Raw genomic sequence first — 18,149 nt, forward strand, 5'->3', positions numbered from 1 at the left:
TAAGGGGAATCGTGACCTTTTCCACCGCTAACTCCCATAACCTCTACTTAGCTTCCCTCATCCTTCACCTTTTAAAGATTTTTGATTCTGAAGAATTTGTCTTTATTGGAAGGTTTGAGTGATTGGCATCAGACTTTGTAAGACTTGATGTTGACTTTCTTCCTTGCATTCTCGTCCATCCAAAATTTGTCGTTATTAATGTGTTAAAGTTCTTAAATTTTAGATATCATAGATATCAGTTAGAGAAGAGCAAGTTGGGTGTTTTCTTGAGTATCACCAGTTTTTGATATAACCAATTGTATTATTATTATTATTATTATTATTATTATTATTATTAATAATTATTATAGTGCCATTTATTCCACAGCGCTTTACATGTGAGGAGGGATAAACATAATAAAAAAATAAGTACAGTAATCCTAAACAATACAAGTCATGACTGATACAAGAGGAGAGAGGACCCTTCCCGTGAGGGCTCACAGTCTACAAGGGATGTGTGAGGATACAGTAGGTGAGGGTAGAGCTGGTTGTGCAGCTGTTTGGTGGATTGGTGGCTACTGCAGTTTGTAGGCTTGTCAGAAGAGGTATGTCTTCAGGTTCCTTTTAGAGGTTTCCATGGTAGGAGAGAGTCTGATATGTTGTGGTAGAGAGTTCCAGAGTAGGGGGGATGCACAGGAGAAATCTAGTGTGAGATTATGTGAAGAGGAGATTAGAGGGGAGTAGAGAAGTAGATCTTGTGAGGATCAGAGATTACGTGAAGGTAAGTATCGGAAGACTAGGTCACAGATGTATGGAGGACACAGGTTGCAGATGGCACTGCATGTCATGGTTAGGGTTTTGAATTGGAGTTTCTGAGTAATGGGGAGCCAGTGAAGGGATTGACAGAGGGGAATAGCGGGGGGACAGGTGAACTAGTCGGGCAGCAGAGTTTGGAATAGGTTGGAGGGGTGTGAGAGTTTTAGGGGAGGTCACAGAGCAGGAGGTTGCTGTAGTCAAGGCAGGAGATGATGAGGGCATGCGCTAGGGTTTTTGCAGATTCTTGGTTGAGGAATATACAGATCGGGAAATATTTTTGAGTTTAAGTCGGCAGGAAGTGGAACGTGCTTGGATGTTTGTTTTGCAGCATAGATCAGAGTCAAAGATTACCCCGAGGCAGCGAGCTTGTGGGACTGGGGAGAGTGAGCAGCTATTTAATGGATAGGTCCGTTGGGGGAGTCGAGTGAGATGGGGGAAAGTTGATGAATTCTGTTTTGTCCATATTGAATTTTAGAAGTCTAGCAGTGAAGAAGGAGGAAATGTCGGATAGACATTGTGATATTTTGGTTTGTAGGGAAGTGACATCTGGTCCAGAGATGTAGATCGGCGTGTCATCAGCACAGAGGTGATACTGAAAGCTGTGGGACCCTATGAGCTGTCCCAGGCTGAAGTTATACATGGAGAAGAGCAGGGGCCCTAGAACTGAACCTTGCAGGACTGCGATAGATAGGGGGCAGAGGTGAGGAGGTGGTGTGTGAGTGGGAGACTCTGAATGTCTGGTCTGTTAGGTATGAAGAGTTCCAAGATAGGGCCAAGTCTGTGATGCCAAAAGATGAGAGAGTCTGTAGTAATAGGGAATGGTCCACTGTGTCAAAGGCAGAGGACAGGTTCAGGAGGAACAGGACAGACCAGTGTCGCTTGGCTTTGGCATTCAGTAGGTCATTGGTGACTTTAGTCTGGGCAGTTTCAGTGGAGTGACGCAATTGGAAGCCAGACTAAATGGTCGAAGAGGGAACAGGAGGAGAGGTGGGAGAACAGTTCAAAATGGACATGTTCCAGTAGTTTTGAGGCATAAGGGAGAAGTGATATGTGATATGTGATATGGGGCGATAGCTAGATACAGAGGATGGGTGAAGACAGGGCTTTTTGAGCATGGGTGTGATTGAGGCATGTTTGGAGCATGAGGGGAAAAGACCAGTTGTTAGTGATAGGTTGAAGACATGGGTTGGGGTTGGGAGGAAGACTGTGGTGAGGATTGGGATGAGGTGGGATGGAATCGGGTCAAGTTCACAGGGGGTAAGATGTGATCTTGAGAGTAGAGAGTAAAGTTGATCTTCATTAATGGTGGAGAAGATGGTTTTGGAGGAGGAGGGCTGAGTAGTTAGGAGGAGGGGCTCTGTGGGCTGTAGGCCAAAGCTTTTTCTGATGTTAACAATCTTCTGCTTGAAGAATGAGGGAAAGTCTTCATCCCAGATGAGTGGAGAAGGAGGAAGCGCTGGGGGGGATGGAGGAGAGAATAGAAAGTGGGATGATTTTCTTTCCAAATGTTGAACCACATGTGAGACAAAAATTACTAACTTGCAGATGTGCAAAAGGGAGACAGACAATAAGCAAACGATCATCATATCAGTCCATATCATTACAATACTTCTCCTAGGATGGGAGTCCCAAAGAAAATTGGTCTCTTTTCTTCCAGCTATTGTATAACTCTGGTGCCCCATTGTTTGCTTTTATTGGTGTCCCTTTGGGGATGGAAACTTGCTTAAAACGATGGAGTCCAAATGAAATAGTGGACAGTTTTTTTCCATGGTGATCTGTTTACAGGGCAGTCAGGTAACATATTCACTATTAGGTCAGGCAGTCACAAATGATTTATTTCAGTGTCATTAATACATTCGCTTGCACATAAGTCTTTTAGGGGATGCAACTAGTGATGGGTGAGCACTAAAATGCTCGGGTGCTCGTTGCTCGGGTCGAGCAAATTGGAATTACAGAGCAAAGAGCCCAATGTAAGTCTATGGGGAAACCCAAGCATTTTTGCCACTGGGGTCCTTTTAGGGTCTAAAAACATCTGAAATTGATGGAAACAGTGCTCAAATGACAGGGGAACATCATGGGGAATACCCCTGGAAGCATTTCTGACTCCCAGGTCACAGCTGTGAACAGTGTTGTCAGAGTGTTACCCCACTTTTACAATAAAACATACAAAAAAGAAACCAAAATGGATTTTCCTGGGAAATATGTTAAAGAACATCCTTTCCAGGGTAATTATTTGTATGTAAGGCAAAAAAATAACCCAAAACAAAAATGTTCCTCCACCACTTGGGCTATGTTCACACCTAGCGTTTTTGATGGGTTTTTCAACTTTAGCATTGCTTTCAACCAAGCCAAATGCATTCACTGGGAAATGTCATTTTAACATTTTACAACTAGTGATGAGCGAGCACTAAAATGTTCAGGTCGAGCAAATTTGAATACATGGGTACTCGACCCGAGTAATGCGCCCAATGTTAGTGTGGCGCCATTGATTGTCCAGTCGCCACAGAGGTACTGCACCTCATCCAGAGGTGTGGTATCCCACCCTCAGGTAAGGAGGGAGCACCACCTAGGACTCCTAACACTTACACCCAACACACACCAGGCTGGCCTGGAAAGGGTGTTGGGGAGTCAATGGTGAAAGATAGAGAAGGGGCGGAGCTTAGTGAGTGGTGTGAGAAGGGACAACCAATCAGTGACAGTTGATAGGCGGAGTTAAGGCTGAGGTAAAAGGAAAATTATTCTAGAAAGAGACAGTTAGTTAGTTGGTGATGGGACAGCAGGAGGCAGTCAGAGGAAGGGGAGAGAGAAGGAGTGTGGAGAGCTGAAGGAAGCTTCCAGGAGGACAGAAGGGGTCCTTGGGGCACGGGTAGTGCAGAAGCCACCCGTGGTACCAGAAGAGGAAGGACCAGATCGCAGTGGGGGAGCCGGCCCCTAAGTCTAGTAGAGAAGAATCAGGCTCAGCTAGCAAGCCGGAGGCTGAGGTTACTGTAAGTACCTCAGACGCAACCGCATTCATTCCTTGAAAAGGTAGCTATAGAGGATCCCGGGGCTTGACCCACGTCGCCTGGCGAGATCTGTGGCTGCTGGCTTGGGGACACTGTTTGTGAAGGCGCAGGGCAAAAGAGATACAGATTCGCGCAGTGAGACGGCCAGGAAAGGCTAACATAAAAGGGAGTCCTGGAGAAGTGCTTCCCAATCTATCTGGGAGTTTGCAGGACCCCTCCCCCGGAGGACACAGTGCCAAGCAGGTCACTGTGTGCACAAGAATCGTGAGTAAAAACTGTGAAACTGCACTCCGCTGTGTCCTTCGTGCCATTTGCACCATCACAGTCACCAACTCACCCGTCACCAACTTAACTGCCCTGAGACATAGCTCTACCCATGGAGAGCTTAACCATCTCTGCTGCCCTAACACCATCCCAGAGGATCTGCATTGCAGCATCGGCTACCCTTCCTGAATACCATGGGTGGCATCACGACAATCTTTCCCATTTCCCTACCATTTCTCCATCATTTTCCCCATTATTATCCATCGTCCTTCATTAAACATCCATCTTTACTGGACACCCAGGGCCACGGACCGGGTCACTGCCACAGAGACACATCCCCTTTAAAGAACCTGACTGGCCCGGTACCGAGTAACCCACTGCCCTGTGGGGCGCTCCATTAGTCTATAGGAAAACTGAATATTTTTAATGTGACCCCCCCGGGGGTCCTTTTAAAGTCGAAAAACATCTGAAAATTATGGAAACAGTGCTCAAACGACATGGGAACATCATGGGGAATGCCCCTGGAAGCATTACTGACTCCCAGGTCACAGCTGTGAACAATGTTATCAGAGTACTATGCTACTTTTACAGGCACACAAGAAAACATACAAAAACTAAACCAAAAGAGATTTTCCTGAGAAATGTTAACAAACATGCTTTCCAGGGTAATGACTTTTATTTAAGGCAAAATAATTAACCCAAAACAAAAATGTTCCTCCACCGCTTGGGCTATGCTCACACGTAGCATTTTTGATGCGTTTTTCAATTTTACCATTGCTTTCAACACATCCTGTTTCATTTATGAAGGAGGGACTATGAAAGTCACAAAGTCTACTTTTATAGGGCCAGCAGTTGGCCCTCACTATTCTTAAGGCCCCGTTACACATAACGATGTCCCAGCAATCCCACCAACGATCTGACATGGATGGAATCGCTGGGACATCGTTAGGCTGATCGCTGGTGAGCTGTCACATAGACAGCCCCTCCAGTGATCAGGACCAGTGAGCAAACTGGTTTCTAATGTAAACATCGGGTATCCAGGAGCCGCGGCTCCTGGATACCCGATGTTTACCTTGGAAACCGGCGTACACGCTGGTTTCCAAGGTAAACATCGGGTATCTAAGAGCGCAGCTCTTAGATAACCGATGTTTACATTAGAAACCAGCGTCCAGCGTCGCTGATCGCTGGTCTTTCGCTGCCACACGCAGCGATGCGTATTGTCCAGCGGGAGACTAGCGATCAAAAAATGGCCCAGGACGATCGAGCACGATCAGCGATACCCAGCAGGGGTACGGGTCGCTGATCCCCGTCACACACAGCGATCTCGCTGGCGAGATCGCTGTGGCGTCACAAAATCAGTGATCTTCTCGCTATGTGTGACGGGGCCTTTAGAGAGCCATCAGATGGCTATGCTTTTTTGTTCCCATTATTAAACAGTGGGTCCCTTATACTGTTGTTGCGTATGCAGTGAGTGGCAGTGCTGCCAAAAATTTGTACGCATTCCAATAATCTATTGAACAGACGTCCTGAATGGCCACATAAAACCAAACTTCCCATTATTCATGTGGTCCTCCCATACTGTTTTCTTATGCATTGAATGCAAGACCTGCCCTGCATCAAAGTTGCATGCAGCTCACTAATCCTTTGAACCGAGGTACTGGATGGCCACATGAAACCAAAGTTCCCATTATTCATTTGGTCCTCCCATGCTGTTTGTCTATGAATTGAATGCAAGACCTGCACTACCCAAAGTTACATGCACCCCAATAACTCTTTGAAACGACGTCCTGGATGTCCACATGAAACCAAAGTTCCCATTATTCATTTGGTACTTACATACTGTTTTCTTATGCATTGAATGCAAGGCCTGCCCTGCACCAAAGTTACAGGCACCCCAATAAGCCTTTGAACCGAGGTACTTGGTGGCCACATGAAAACAAAGTTCCCATTATTCATTTGGTACTCCCATACTTTTTGCGTATGCATTAAATGCAAGGCATGTCCTACCCAAATTTACACGCACCTCAATAAACCTTTGAATCGATGTTTTGAATGGCCACATGAAAGCAAAGTTCCCATTATTAGTCATTTGGTACTCCCATAAAGTTTGCCCATGAAGTGAATACAAGGCCTGCACCAAATTTGCACATATCCCAATCCTCCTTGGAATAAATGTGGACGATGGCCTCCGAAAAATGTTTTCCCTGTTTAAAGGAGCGGGTCTCCTATACTTGTAATGCCCATGCAGTAAGTGTGAGGACTGACAAACATTTCCCCCGGGTAAGTACACATCAACATACTGTGTAAACATTTTTTGTACGGGCATCATAAACACCCTTGAAAAAAATAACTTTGCTGTTGCATCGGTTGATTCAGTGCTGCAGTTCTTCCAGCTTGTGACAGATTTGGCAGACCTTTCTGCGCACTCAGATGTGATCTCTGGGACGGGCAAACCCGTTTAAAATAACTGGGTTTTGACGCTGTACTATGAAAATGATCTGGCTGTATTCTTCAGTGTCAACAAGCAAATGGAGAAAAAATGTGTGATCTGGATTGCTTTTGAACAAAATAATCAGCATTAGGATGCCAAAAAAATTATTCCTGCCCACTGATACCTGGGACTATGCATACACTGTTAATGTATGTAGTAAGCAGCAGCAGACAGTAATTAAATGGACCCACTTGATGTATGCAATGAATTATGCCACATGCAATGCCTGCCTGACTAGCACTGATATCTATATACCCACATACACTCCCTGCCGACCTAGCACTGCAATCTATATACCCCATAATTACTCCTTAGAGGGACTGTTGGTTTGGCTGGATTTGTGTATTCAATTATGGTATACCCACAGTAACTGTATACCACACCTATTCTGTCCCTATCGCTGCAGCAACTCTCCCTACACTAGTGAGTCCAGAGCTGACTGGGACGAGCAGGACGGCGTCAGGTCTGATATACACCTGATGACACTGTGTGGCCAGCCACCTTGGCTGTGGCACAACCAACCAACATGGCTGCAGCTTTACAATGCATGGCAGACAAAAGAAGACCAAGCATGCAGGGTGGGGACCCAAGCTCCTGCTGAATAATCCCAGAATTGCTCGGCGCTTGCCCAGTACCATGAGTACAGCGATGCTCGGGCGAGTACGTAGCATTACCGAGTATGCTCACTCATCACTAGATGCCACTAAACATACCAACGGAATGGAGCTGCGAGAATCTGCAGCTGCTCCCTATGTTGTAGCTCTGCGTCTTTGGTATGACATAAGTGGCAGAAGTAAAAAATTTGTACATACAGTAGCTCTATGTATGCCATTTTATCTGATGGGTTGAGGGTGACGACATTTGACTCATCTACCTGAGGCATCAAAATATCTTGCTTTAGTCTTTTCCCCTTCATTCATTGTCTATGGGACTTCTGGATATAATTCAATACAGAGGTCAGTTTTCTCCAGCAGTTCCATAGACAGTGAGTGGAATGGAGCAGCCATCTCTCCATTTAGCCAAGATGAAAGTGGTCTCCAATCCTTTAGTTAGGTAATAACTTGTGTAGCAAATCCAGGTAGGACTGGGTTAAATCCTAACAGTGAAAGTCTTTATTAGATTCACCTGAGCAACTTTAACTAAGATCCCAGGCCTGTGTTCACTAGGTGTGTGTCAGTCCACTGGATATGGAGAAAAGTTGAGTGTGTTGAAGCTGGTGAGTGTCCAGTCAAAATGTGAGCTGCAGCTGAGCAAGAGACAAACCAGAGTCTATCTCTGAATGGAGACTGCATGGGTCAGCTAGGAAAGCTGAGCAGTCTGTGTGTTGGAGCTGCAGAGTTATGTGCGGAAGCTGCAGCCCTTTTAGTGTAAGCTGTGCATGGAGTTGAACACTTCTGTTTGTTGCTGGAAGCTTCTGGAGCTCGGGCTGAAAAGGATACCGAGACTGGTGGGATCGTGTCTCTCTTTGCTCCAGGAGAAAGGACTGTGATCTATTGGGATGAGCCTGCACTGACATATGTGCCTGCTGAATGATCTGTTTATTTGCTGTTATACCTTTGTACCCAGAAGAGACTTTTTTGGTTTTCAGTACCTTAGAGTTTTATGAAAGCAATAAAACTGCACGTTTGGACCAAACCACATTGCCTGTGTGAACTCTACCTACTGCCTACGTGAGGGTGTGAGTCCCGACACTTGATAAATTGTCACCGCATTCTGGTGCATTTTCAATAATACATCTGCCACAATGCATGGTTTTTATTTTCTGGATTATTCCTTTAAGTGCTACAGTATAAAAAAGTAAAAACAATCTAATATATAAAGCTCAATGTGGGTGTGTATGTATGTCCAGGATTGGCATCCGCACCGTCGCAGCTACAGCCACAAAATTTGGCACAGTCACATGTCTGGACCCTGAGAGCGTCATAGGCTATGTTGTGAGGCAAAATTTTAACCCCACGCGTTCCAATTCACCAAACAATTTTGCCCCTATCTACATAATGGGGAAAAAGTGTATGTATTGGCATCTGCACCGTCGTAGCTACAGCCACAAAATGTTGCACAGTCACACGTCTGGACCCCGAGAGCTTCTTAGGCTTTGTTGTGAGGCAAAATTTTAACCCCGCGTGTTCCAATTCACCAAACAATTTTGCCCCTATCTACATAATGGGGAAAAAGTTAAAGGAAAAGTGTTGGAGGCAAATAGACAGCTGTAAGATGTGAACAAGGGGGACTTAAAGAATGAGAGTGATGGCGCCAAAGAGTGTATACCATACAGTTGCTAAGGTGGGGCCTTGACATAGGATACTCACCACACACGGGGATATGAACACACACACAAAATGCGCCACACACTACCACGTGCTTCAACACATATACCATCCACCATCCTCAGCACACATTTCACCACACATACACCAACCTCGCCACATAAAAGTCGAAACACAAAAGTCGCCACGCTGTCCCAGAGCTGTTTAAAAGATGAAAAATTTGCTGTGAATGGTTGCTATCAGCAACAGTTTTCTTTGTAGACAGTTGTGGTAACTGAGGCCTAATATTCTTATCATTTCTATGGTGTTATCGTCCTTCTGTAAAGCTGTAAATACAATTTATTACCGTGCCAACACAGAACACCCTCTGACACAGACTACCGAGGGAGCCCAGTATCACACAGGATAGGATTAGATACACGGCTCAGCAGTCAGTATCACACAGGATAGGATTAGATACGCAGCTCAGCACACAGTATCACACAGAATATGATTAGATACACGGCTCAGCAGTCAATATCACACAGGATAGGATTAGATGCACGGTTTTTATGTGCAATCTAATCATTATAATTTGTTATAACTAACCACAGTTGGTTACTATGCCCAGGCAACGCCGGGCTCTTCAGCTAGTAATAAATAAAAACCGGCTAAAGTAATATTTTCCTCTGATCCAAGAAAACAGGAGTTGTACATGTAAGCAGTTCTATAAAGAGCTTGACACAAGCCCCGCATCAGAGGCCCCTTTGTCAGGCTCGGGAACACAAACCAACCTTCACTTAAGAAAAATGTATTTCTATGGCACAAACAGCATTAGAGGCTTATTTAAAACCTTTCTTAAGTTTTGCATTTCTTTCTCAGGGGGAATGAAAAGAACTCTCAATGTCATTTTAAAAGTATTGCGGCTGTCACAGTCCTCTTTTTCTCTTCCAGGCGGCTCTCGGGAGAGGAGCTTAGAAATTTAACTTATTTTTTATATCATTTCCTTTCAAAAGAACGCTGTAATTCACAAAGTGAGCAATGCGAAGCATCAATTTAGCTTCATAGAAAAAAGATTTACAGGGTCAAGTACCGACCATAAGATGCCAATATAAGTTCTGCCGTTTTTATTACCTACTTTGATAAATGTAAAATAGCTCATTGAATTTGTTGAAGAGCAAGTGGGCGACCCCAACCCGAGCCAGAGGATGTATGGATCAAAGACCTGACAGTTAATAGGGGACTCCAGATGAAAAAATAGGGTACAATGAATGATCCCCCTAATATTGTCTAAACACTGGTTGTAAAATAAAATGCAACAATTACATGATGCAATATGTCCGAATTCGGGATGGCCTCCAATCAGTGATGATGGAGCTAACGATTAAACTTGTCACCAGTTTGTCATGTGCTAACTAAAGCTATGACCTTATCAGCACCTGTGCTGTGGTCCATCAATGGTTAAATAACCTTCTTACTCCTCCTGTATAACTCCCAAAAAACTTTTGTATGCTAATCTTGTCGGTCCGGTCCGGAAGGCGTCATCTCTGCTGTCTCCATCCCTCCTCCGGCTTTTCTATCCCTTCTCCCGTCTGCTCCTCGCCATACTCCTGCTTTGATTGACGTGGATGACACCTCCTGCTTCCTGCACATAGCCAGACAAAATCTCGGGCTTGCGCAGAGAAATCAAGAGCTCTTGCCTGCTCAAAATGCTCTGTCCTACTGTGGGCAGAGCCAAAGATATAAGTGCTCTTGTGCTGTTATGACTTAGGCTCTGCCCGCAGTAGTGAAGAGCATTGTGCGCAGGCAAGAGCTCTTGATTTCTCTGCGCAGGTGCAAGATTTCGCTTGGCTATGTGGATAATACAGGAGTCATCATCTATGTCAATCAAAGCAGGAGTACGGCAAGCAGTAGCCGGGAGAAGGGCTAGAGAAGCCATGAGGATGTCCTCCTCTTCCAAACTCTTTTGTACCTCGTATAGACTGCTCTTTCCCCTCCAGACTCTGCTGTCCCCTCCAAACTTTTGTCCTCCTCCAGACTTCTCTGACCCCTTCATACTCTTCTATCCCCTCCAGACCCCTTTATCCCCTCCACACCCCTATGTCCTCTCCAGACTCTTGTCATCCTCAAGATTCTTCTCTCCTACTCCAGACAAATTTGTCCTCCAGAAATCTCTGTTCTTTCAATACATCACTGCCCCCTCCAGAGTTCTCTGTCCTCCTCCAGACTCCTTTGTCCTCCTCCAGACTCCTCTATTTCCTCCAGACTCCTCTGTCCTCTACCAGACTCTTCTGGACTCCTAAAGACTTTGCTGTCCCCTCCAAATATCTCTGTCTCTCCCAGACTCTTCTCTTCTATTCGGAATCCTCTGTTCCCTGCAGACCCATCTGTGAAACTTTAACAATATTTAATAATACATACATGCTAAGCAAAGTAAAACAATGTAACACCAGACCGCTGAACCACGGCAAATAATGTAATTATAGTTACTCTAAGTCTAGAAAAACTGTATAAGGACAACCACACTGACTTTAGCCAAGCACTGAAACAATAGCTACTCTAAACCTAGTAAAATAATGGAACATTAGGTGCAATGACCCTATACAAAGCAAGTAATGCCCAGTAGTAAAGTTTTGGATAACAAAAATGGAAATAAATGAATCCAGTACAGGATTCATTCATCTGAATGAGAATGGAATTGTCTTAAAATTGTTTCTGCTTGGCCGAAATCCAGCTGCAATTTTTTTTTTTTAACTTGATCAAAAAATGTAGTATACACACTTTTTTTGTCCTGCAAAAAAAAAATAAAAAAAGATTTCAGTTGGATCCTTTGAAGTCTGTTGCAAACAGATCATAACAGTTTGGTAATTTATGTCATCTAATATCTGCTCCATTTTTAAGCACTGTCCAAGTAAAAGCACTAGAATTGCTCAGAGAGACAAAAATGGATCCATCAGAAAGGGAAAAAAATTGAAACCAAAGTGTGCATCAATTTTTTTTCTCCATTTTTAACTTATAGCTTTTGTTTAATACTGGAGCATTAGAAATGGATGACAACTGAGTATGTGACCATTGTCTCATATTGAGTGCATGTGTACTAGCAAAATAGAGCAACAGAAAAAACTTTTTTCCAATTCTTTTAACCATTCCTTCTTCCCATTAGTAAAACGTGAGACATCCTTCGCGGCTCAGCGACGTTTCCTGACTCTCATTGAAACATCCCGATTTTTACTTAGATGATTATCATTTAACGAAGGTTGGAGTAAGAAATTAAACAGCAAATATAATGTATACATATTAGTCCTTAAAACCCAAAACCAACCATGGGTACATTCCGTAATGACTAATTAACACTAGATGCCAAATACTACAAAAAGTGGCACAAGGAATGTGAAATACAAAGTATAAATATTTTTATTCTTACTGAAATCCATATTATATAAAGTGCCCAAATGACAATACACATCTTAAACATAGTGCCTGGATTTCTACAAAGCGGACAAAATCCTATCCATGTTGTTGGTAATAAACCATATAAGCGCTACTGAAATATAGATCAGCGATACCTGAATGTATGTCCGAGCTGTCACCGCGACCTACCCCGACGCGCGTTTTGCCTGTTCTTCTTCCGGGGGCGTGTCTACAAGGAGGCTGGATGTCCTTATAAATAACCGGTGACCAATCGCATAGAAGATAGTGGCCCACATGTTAATTGACAAGGCGTGTGTTAGTGTAATTCCAGGAATACAGCGGCACATCCGGCGCCGATACCGCACCCCATGGAGCCACCCACCTCCGGACAATGGACCGCTGACAACCGGGCGGAAGTCCAGCAACGCCATCTTAGTGCCAGGACTGGGAGACTCAGGGCGATTCAGGCAGCGCATGCGCACATAAACTGGCAATGAAAGTGCTTAGTGCCTAGTGAAATGTAGTTTAGTGTAAAAAAAAGTGCAAAGTCCTCATATTAAAGTAAGCTTAACTTCACGTGCATATATTAAAACAAGCTTACAGCTCATTATGTAATATTTCTTTGAACTGGGCAACAATATACCCATATAAAAATCGCATAACAATGCAAATCAATGTGAATGGAGTGAATTATTATAAGTGCAAGGCTATATCTATTTTACCCAAAGTTAAAATACTCATAGGGTAACCAAAGTGCCATAATTACAGTAATAACCCATAAACCGCTGTGGAAACCCTAGCTGTTATCAACCCACAAACCAACCCCGTACTACCTATGAAAAACCACATGTGGAATGCCAATAAGTTACCTAGACAATAGTGAAACCCAAACCATAGTCATACCATGAAGATACCTAGGCTACGGCAATACAATTATGCCCTCATGTACTCTCTGAACAAATACAAAACCTCATAAAATATCATATATAGAACAAGTCCTATTAGAACAAATTAATTATTTAATCACTATTATTGAAGCAAACTTCCAAAAGAGGCAGTTCGAGGCAAATCTTTCAAAATCACATAGGATCTTCAGAAAAGAGTCCAGGGACACCAACGAACACTGCATATTGATGATTCAACATTGCCTAGGATCCTCAGAAAAAAGTCCACCAACAGACACCGGATATAAAATCGCATAGGATCTTCAGAACAGGGTCCAAGGACAACGGACATATAGGATATATAGCCTTGCACTTATAATAATTCACTCCATTCACATTGATTTGCATTGTTATGCGATTTTTATATGCGTATATTGTTGCCCAGTTCAAAGAAATATTACATAATGAGCTGTAAGCTTGTTTTAATATATGCACATGAAGTTAAGCTTACTTTAATATAAGCACTTTGCACTTTTTTTTTACACTAAACTACATTTCACTAGATACTAAGCACTTTCATTGCCAGTTTATGTGCGCATGCGCTGCCTGGATCGCCCTGAGTCTTCCAGTCCCGGCACTAAGATAGCGTCGCTGGACTTCTGCCCGGTTGTCAGCGGTCCATTGTCCGAAGGTGGGTGGCTCCATGAGGTGCGGTCTCGGCGTCAGATGCGCCGCTGTGTTCCTGGCATTACACTAAAGCATGCCTCGTCAATTAACATGTGGGCCGCTATCTTCTATGCGATTGGTCACTGGTTATTTATAAGGACATCCAGCCTCCTTGTAGACACTCCCCCGGAAGAAGAACAGGTGAAACGCGCGTCGGGGTAGGTCGCGGTGACAGCTCGGACATACATTCAGGTATCGCTGATCTATATTTCAGTAGCGCTTATATGGTTTATTACCCACCACATGGATAGGATTTTGTCCACTTTGTAGAAATCCAGGCACTATGTTTAAGATGTGTATTGTCATTTGGGCACTTTATATAATATGGATTTTTTAGCGGTATCATTCCCTGATTGAATGGGTATTTTATGCCATTTATGCACTGGTTAATGTTTTATATAGTGGATACGGAAGTGTTTTTTGTCCTAAAGCTGCCAGCGATTTTTTGATATTTTGAGGCTACTATGTGTCACTGTATGTAATATGAATTTCAGTAACAATAAAAATATTTATACTTTGTATTTCACATTCCTTGTTCCACTTATTATAAAATTTGGTATCTAGTATTAATTAGCAAATATAATGTGTAGATTAAAATCTGAGCTCTGTATTGAAAATCATTTAAGGGATTCATAATCAGTGCCGATTGCATAATGAATAATGTAATTTGGGAAATTAAAACGGCTTGTCCCAATTTGCTTGGTGAATATCACAGGCTGGAATATTGCTTTATCGATAAATGCAATCAGCATCCAATGCTGGAAATTCACACTTTATGAGCCTACCGCTATTACAGCAATGAAACCATGTCCATAATTGCCAATGTACAAGGGACAGATGAGCATCATATAAGACTGTTTACGTGGCTCTTTACCATTTTGTACTTTTTAACTCTGAAGCTTGTTTGTGGTCTCCTCAAAATATGTTCAATGGAGCAGACATGGAAATACACAGTATTTCTGAATGTATCCTTAGTCTGGTGGTTCTTGTGTCAAGTGGAATATTTGGTGCAATGTTGTCAGGGTGTCACGATCCATTCTTGGATCTGTGTCAGAGTCTGGATTCTCTTTTATAAACTTTTTTCCTTTCAGGCCATCGGGAGTTAATGTCAGTTTTTGACCACGGTGGCCACTGGTGTTACTTCAACTGCAGTTGGTCTGCTGCTGGGTTCCCCCCCCCCCCGGTGGCTGCTGGTGTTACTACATGTTTAGTCTGCTGGGGGAGACCTCTCCCGCCTTCTTATATAAGGTCACCTGGTACACCAGCTGACTGTTGGTAATAGCAGGTCCTTTGCAAATCAACCTTTGAGAAGAGAGGAGCGATCTGGAGCAGTGCTTTTTGCAGCCTATCTGGAGCAGTGGTGTTTCTGCTGAAAGCTGAGTTCAGGTGCCTTACTCTGCTGCCTCGGAGCATTGCAGCAGAGAAAGCTAAGTTGTTTGTTTTTTCCCTGTCCGTTATTTTCCCTTGTGTTGTATTAGTGCAGTGATGGGACCAGTGTCCGCACTTACCAATTGCCTACTGAGGGATAGGTGCAGGGTGAGGGCTGAGGAATCCTGGTAGGCGACGGTTTGAAAGAAGCCGTATAGGGACATCAGGCTATTTCAGGGACACAGCCTCAGGAGAGTGCAGGAGGTGTCCCTTTCCCCATTCCCTATTGCAGGGCCCACTGTTGTAATTGTGTCCCCAGTGTCCCCTTGTCTGTCTTGGTTGTTTTACTGACCGTCCGATCTTCGGGTCGCGTCACACAGGGCCAAGTCACATCGCTACACAGGGGTTAACTAAGTTTTAAAGGATGTGTACTTATTTATTGCTTTGCTGCATCTGGAAAAAAGAATAAGGTAACTTCGCAAATGACCGCAATTAAGAATGCCCTATTTTGTGTATACAGATCTTATGCAGATCTATACGTCTTCCTAATTACAGACTGCAAAGCAACTTTGGTCGTCAGATCTCCTTTCCATCTGTATTAAATAAATACTCTCTCGTCATACCAAGGAAAGTACAGTAGATAAGAAATGTTAGCTGTTAGACTAAAAGTAGACGTGGACGCTCCATCTGACTACCTGTGATTGCACATAATGAGGTTATATCAAATATATAACAAATTCTTTGGTCCGGATGAGCTGATGGACCACAGCTTGGACAGCTGTCATTGATGCAGCGAGGTGAACCAGCTGAAGCAATGGAGGCCGTAGAGGCTGAATGACAAATGGAAACCCAGATGTTGTAGAGGCTGAATGACAAATGGAATCCTTGATGCTGTAAAGGCTGGAATACAGCTGGAAAACCAGAGGCTCTAGAGGCTGGATGACAGCTGGAAAACCAGCTCTAGAGGCTGTAAAGGATGGGTTACATTTGGAAAACTCAAGGCTGTAGACACTGGATGAAAGCTGGAAAAATGAAGGCTGTAGAAGCTGGATGAGAGTTGGAAAACTGGACGTTGTAGAGGCTCGAAAACAGCTAGAAAGTCTGTCAGCTGGAAAAACTAGACTCAGCATAGGAAGACCATTAAAGCAGAGTTGGATTAATGGCACAGTAGAGTTGTCACATAAATGAAGACGAGTTGAGTAAACCAGGCAACTCATCTTTGATATGGAGCAGAACAGAATCCAATTGCAGCATTCAGTATGTCAGGAGACTTGTGATGGAATAGCAGAGTATAACAGCATGACAGAGCTGCATTGACAGGAGATTCACATACAGCATAAAGCAGAGCCCAGCACTTGTAGCAGAGCCCAACTATGGCAACAGAGCAGGGTTTATTAAGGCAACACTTCTGTGGCAGATAGTGGAGCCCTGCAAGATAGTATTTGGTGAGGGATACAAAGTACCTGAATACTTAGGCAGCGTTCTTCCACTTGAGCTGGCCTGTGAGCCCTCAGAGGTTTGCACCAGCATAAAATAGTTAGCTGGCTGCAGGCGATGGACAAAGGGCTCAGTTCTGGATCTGGCTCAGAAGAATAACAGATGTCATGGAATATGAAGTTTAAAAGCAATTATTGCTCTTCTCCCCTGTCATAGTCCTGCCTTACTAAATGGATGAGATCACTAAGAACTAGTGATGAGTGAGCATTCTCGCCACTACTTGGTACTTGTCTGAGCATCTCACTGCTCGAGATGCTCGGAACTCGCTGAATATTTCGGGGTTGCTCGGCGGGAGCTCTGGTCCCCTCCCTCAATTTTTGGCGCTCTTTAGAGAGCGAAAGAACATGCAGGGATTGTCTGCCACACACTGTAATTCCATGTTGGTTGGGGTATTACAGTGATTGGCTGGCCGCATAGCGTCATTAGGTTTGTATCAGACCTGGCACCGCCACGCTCGTCACAGTCTACTTCGCAATCAGACAGCGTAGGGAGAGGTGCTGCTGAGTTAAGGAGAGATTTGCTTGTTTCTTGTTAGTGTAGGTATACCACACTATATTACACACATATCCATCTCAACTAACAGTCCTTCTGAGGACTAATCCATCTGCATAGATATCAGTGCTTGGCAGGCAGGCCGTGTATGTGGCAGACTGCAGTGCATATAGCAAGAGGGTTAATTCCAGTTCTGTCTGTTGCTGCTGCTTTTACAGATATTTCTAGACATAGCCCCAGGTATCAGGAGCCAGGACTAATTTTTTTGGGATCTTAATCCTGATTATTTGCTTAAAAGCAATCCAGAGAACACCGTTTTTCTGCTCCATTTGCTTGTTGGCACTATAGAACACAGCCAGATCCTTTCAATATTACAGCGCTACAAATCTAGCTATTTAAAACAGTGGTTTGCCTGTCTCATGGATCACATATAAGTGCGCTCAAAATTGTGCCATTTCTGTCCTTCATTTAAATTTTGTTGCAGTGTGTTAGCGAATTTAATGACACCAGTGTGCTGTTACAAATAGTTACCTACAGGCCAGCTCTTTAAAACTGTGGTTTTCATTTACATGGATCACATATAAGTTCGCTCCAAATTCAGCCATTTGCAGCGAACGTGGAAAATATTGTCCTCCATTTAAAATGGGAAGGCACGTGGCAAGGGATGGGGAATTGGACGTGATGGTGATGGTGCAAGTAGAGGCCGAGGCCGTGGGCAAGCTGAAATTGTGCCACAACAAACACCCTCATATTCCAGTCACTATGTCTCAGTAGCCATGAGTCTGGACCGCATATTCCTCACCCTGATGCTCCTTTCTTCCACCATGCCGATTGCCCAGAGACAACTGATCCCACACTTGGACTGTTCACTTTACCATTTACAGATTCAGGCCTCTCTCCTGGTCCACTTGAAGTGGGGCAAGAGGAGATGGCATGTAGCAATGCCCAAATATTTGAGCTGCCACGGTCA

Source organism: Dendrobates tinctorius, unplaced genomic scaffold (assembly GCF_039654945.1).
Source record: "Dendrobates tinctorius isolate UK_male_01 unplaced genomic scaffold, ASM3965494v1 ptg000058l, whole genome shotgun sequence".
Lineage (NCBI taxonomy): Eukaryota > Metazoa > Chordata > Amphibia > Anura > Dendrobatidae > Dendrobates > Dendrobates tinctorius.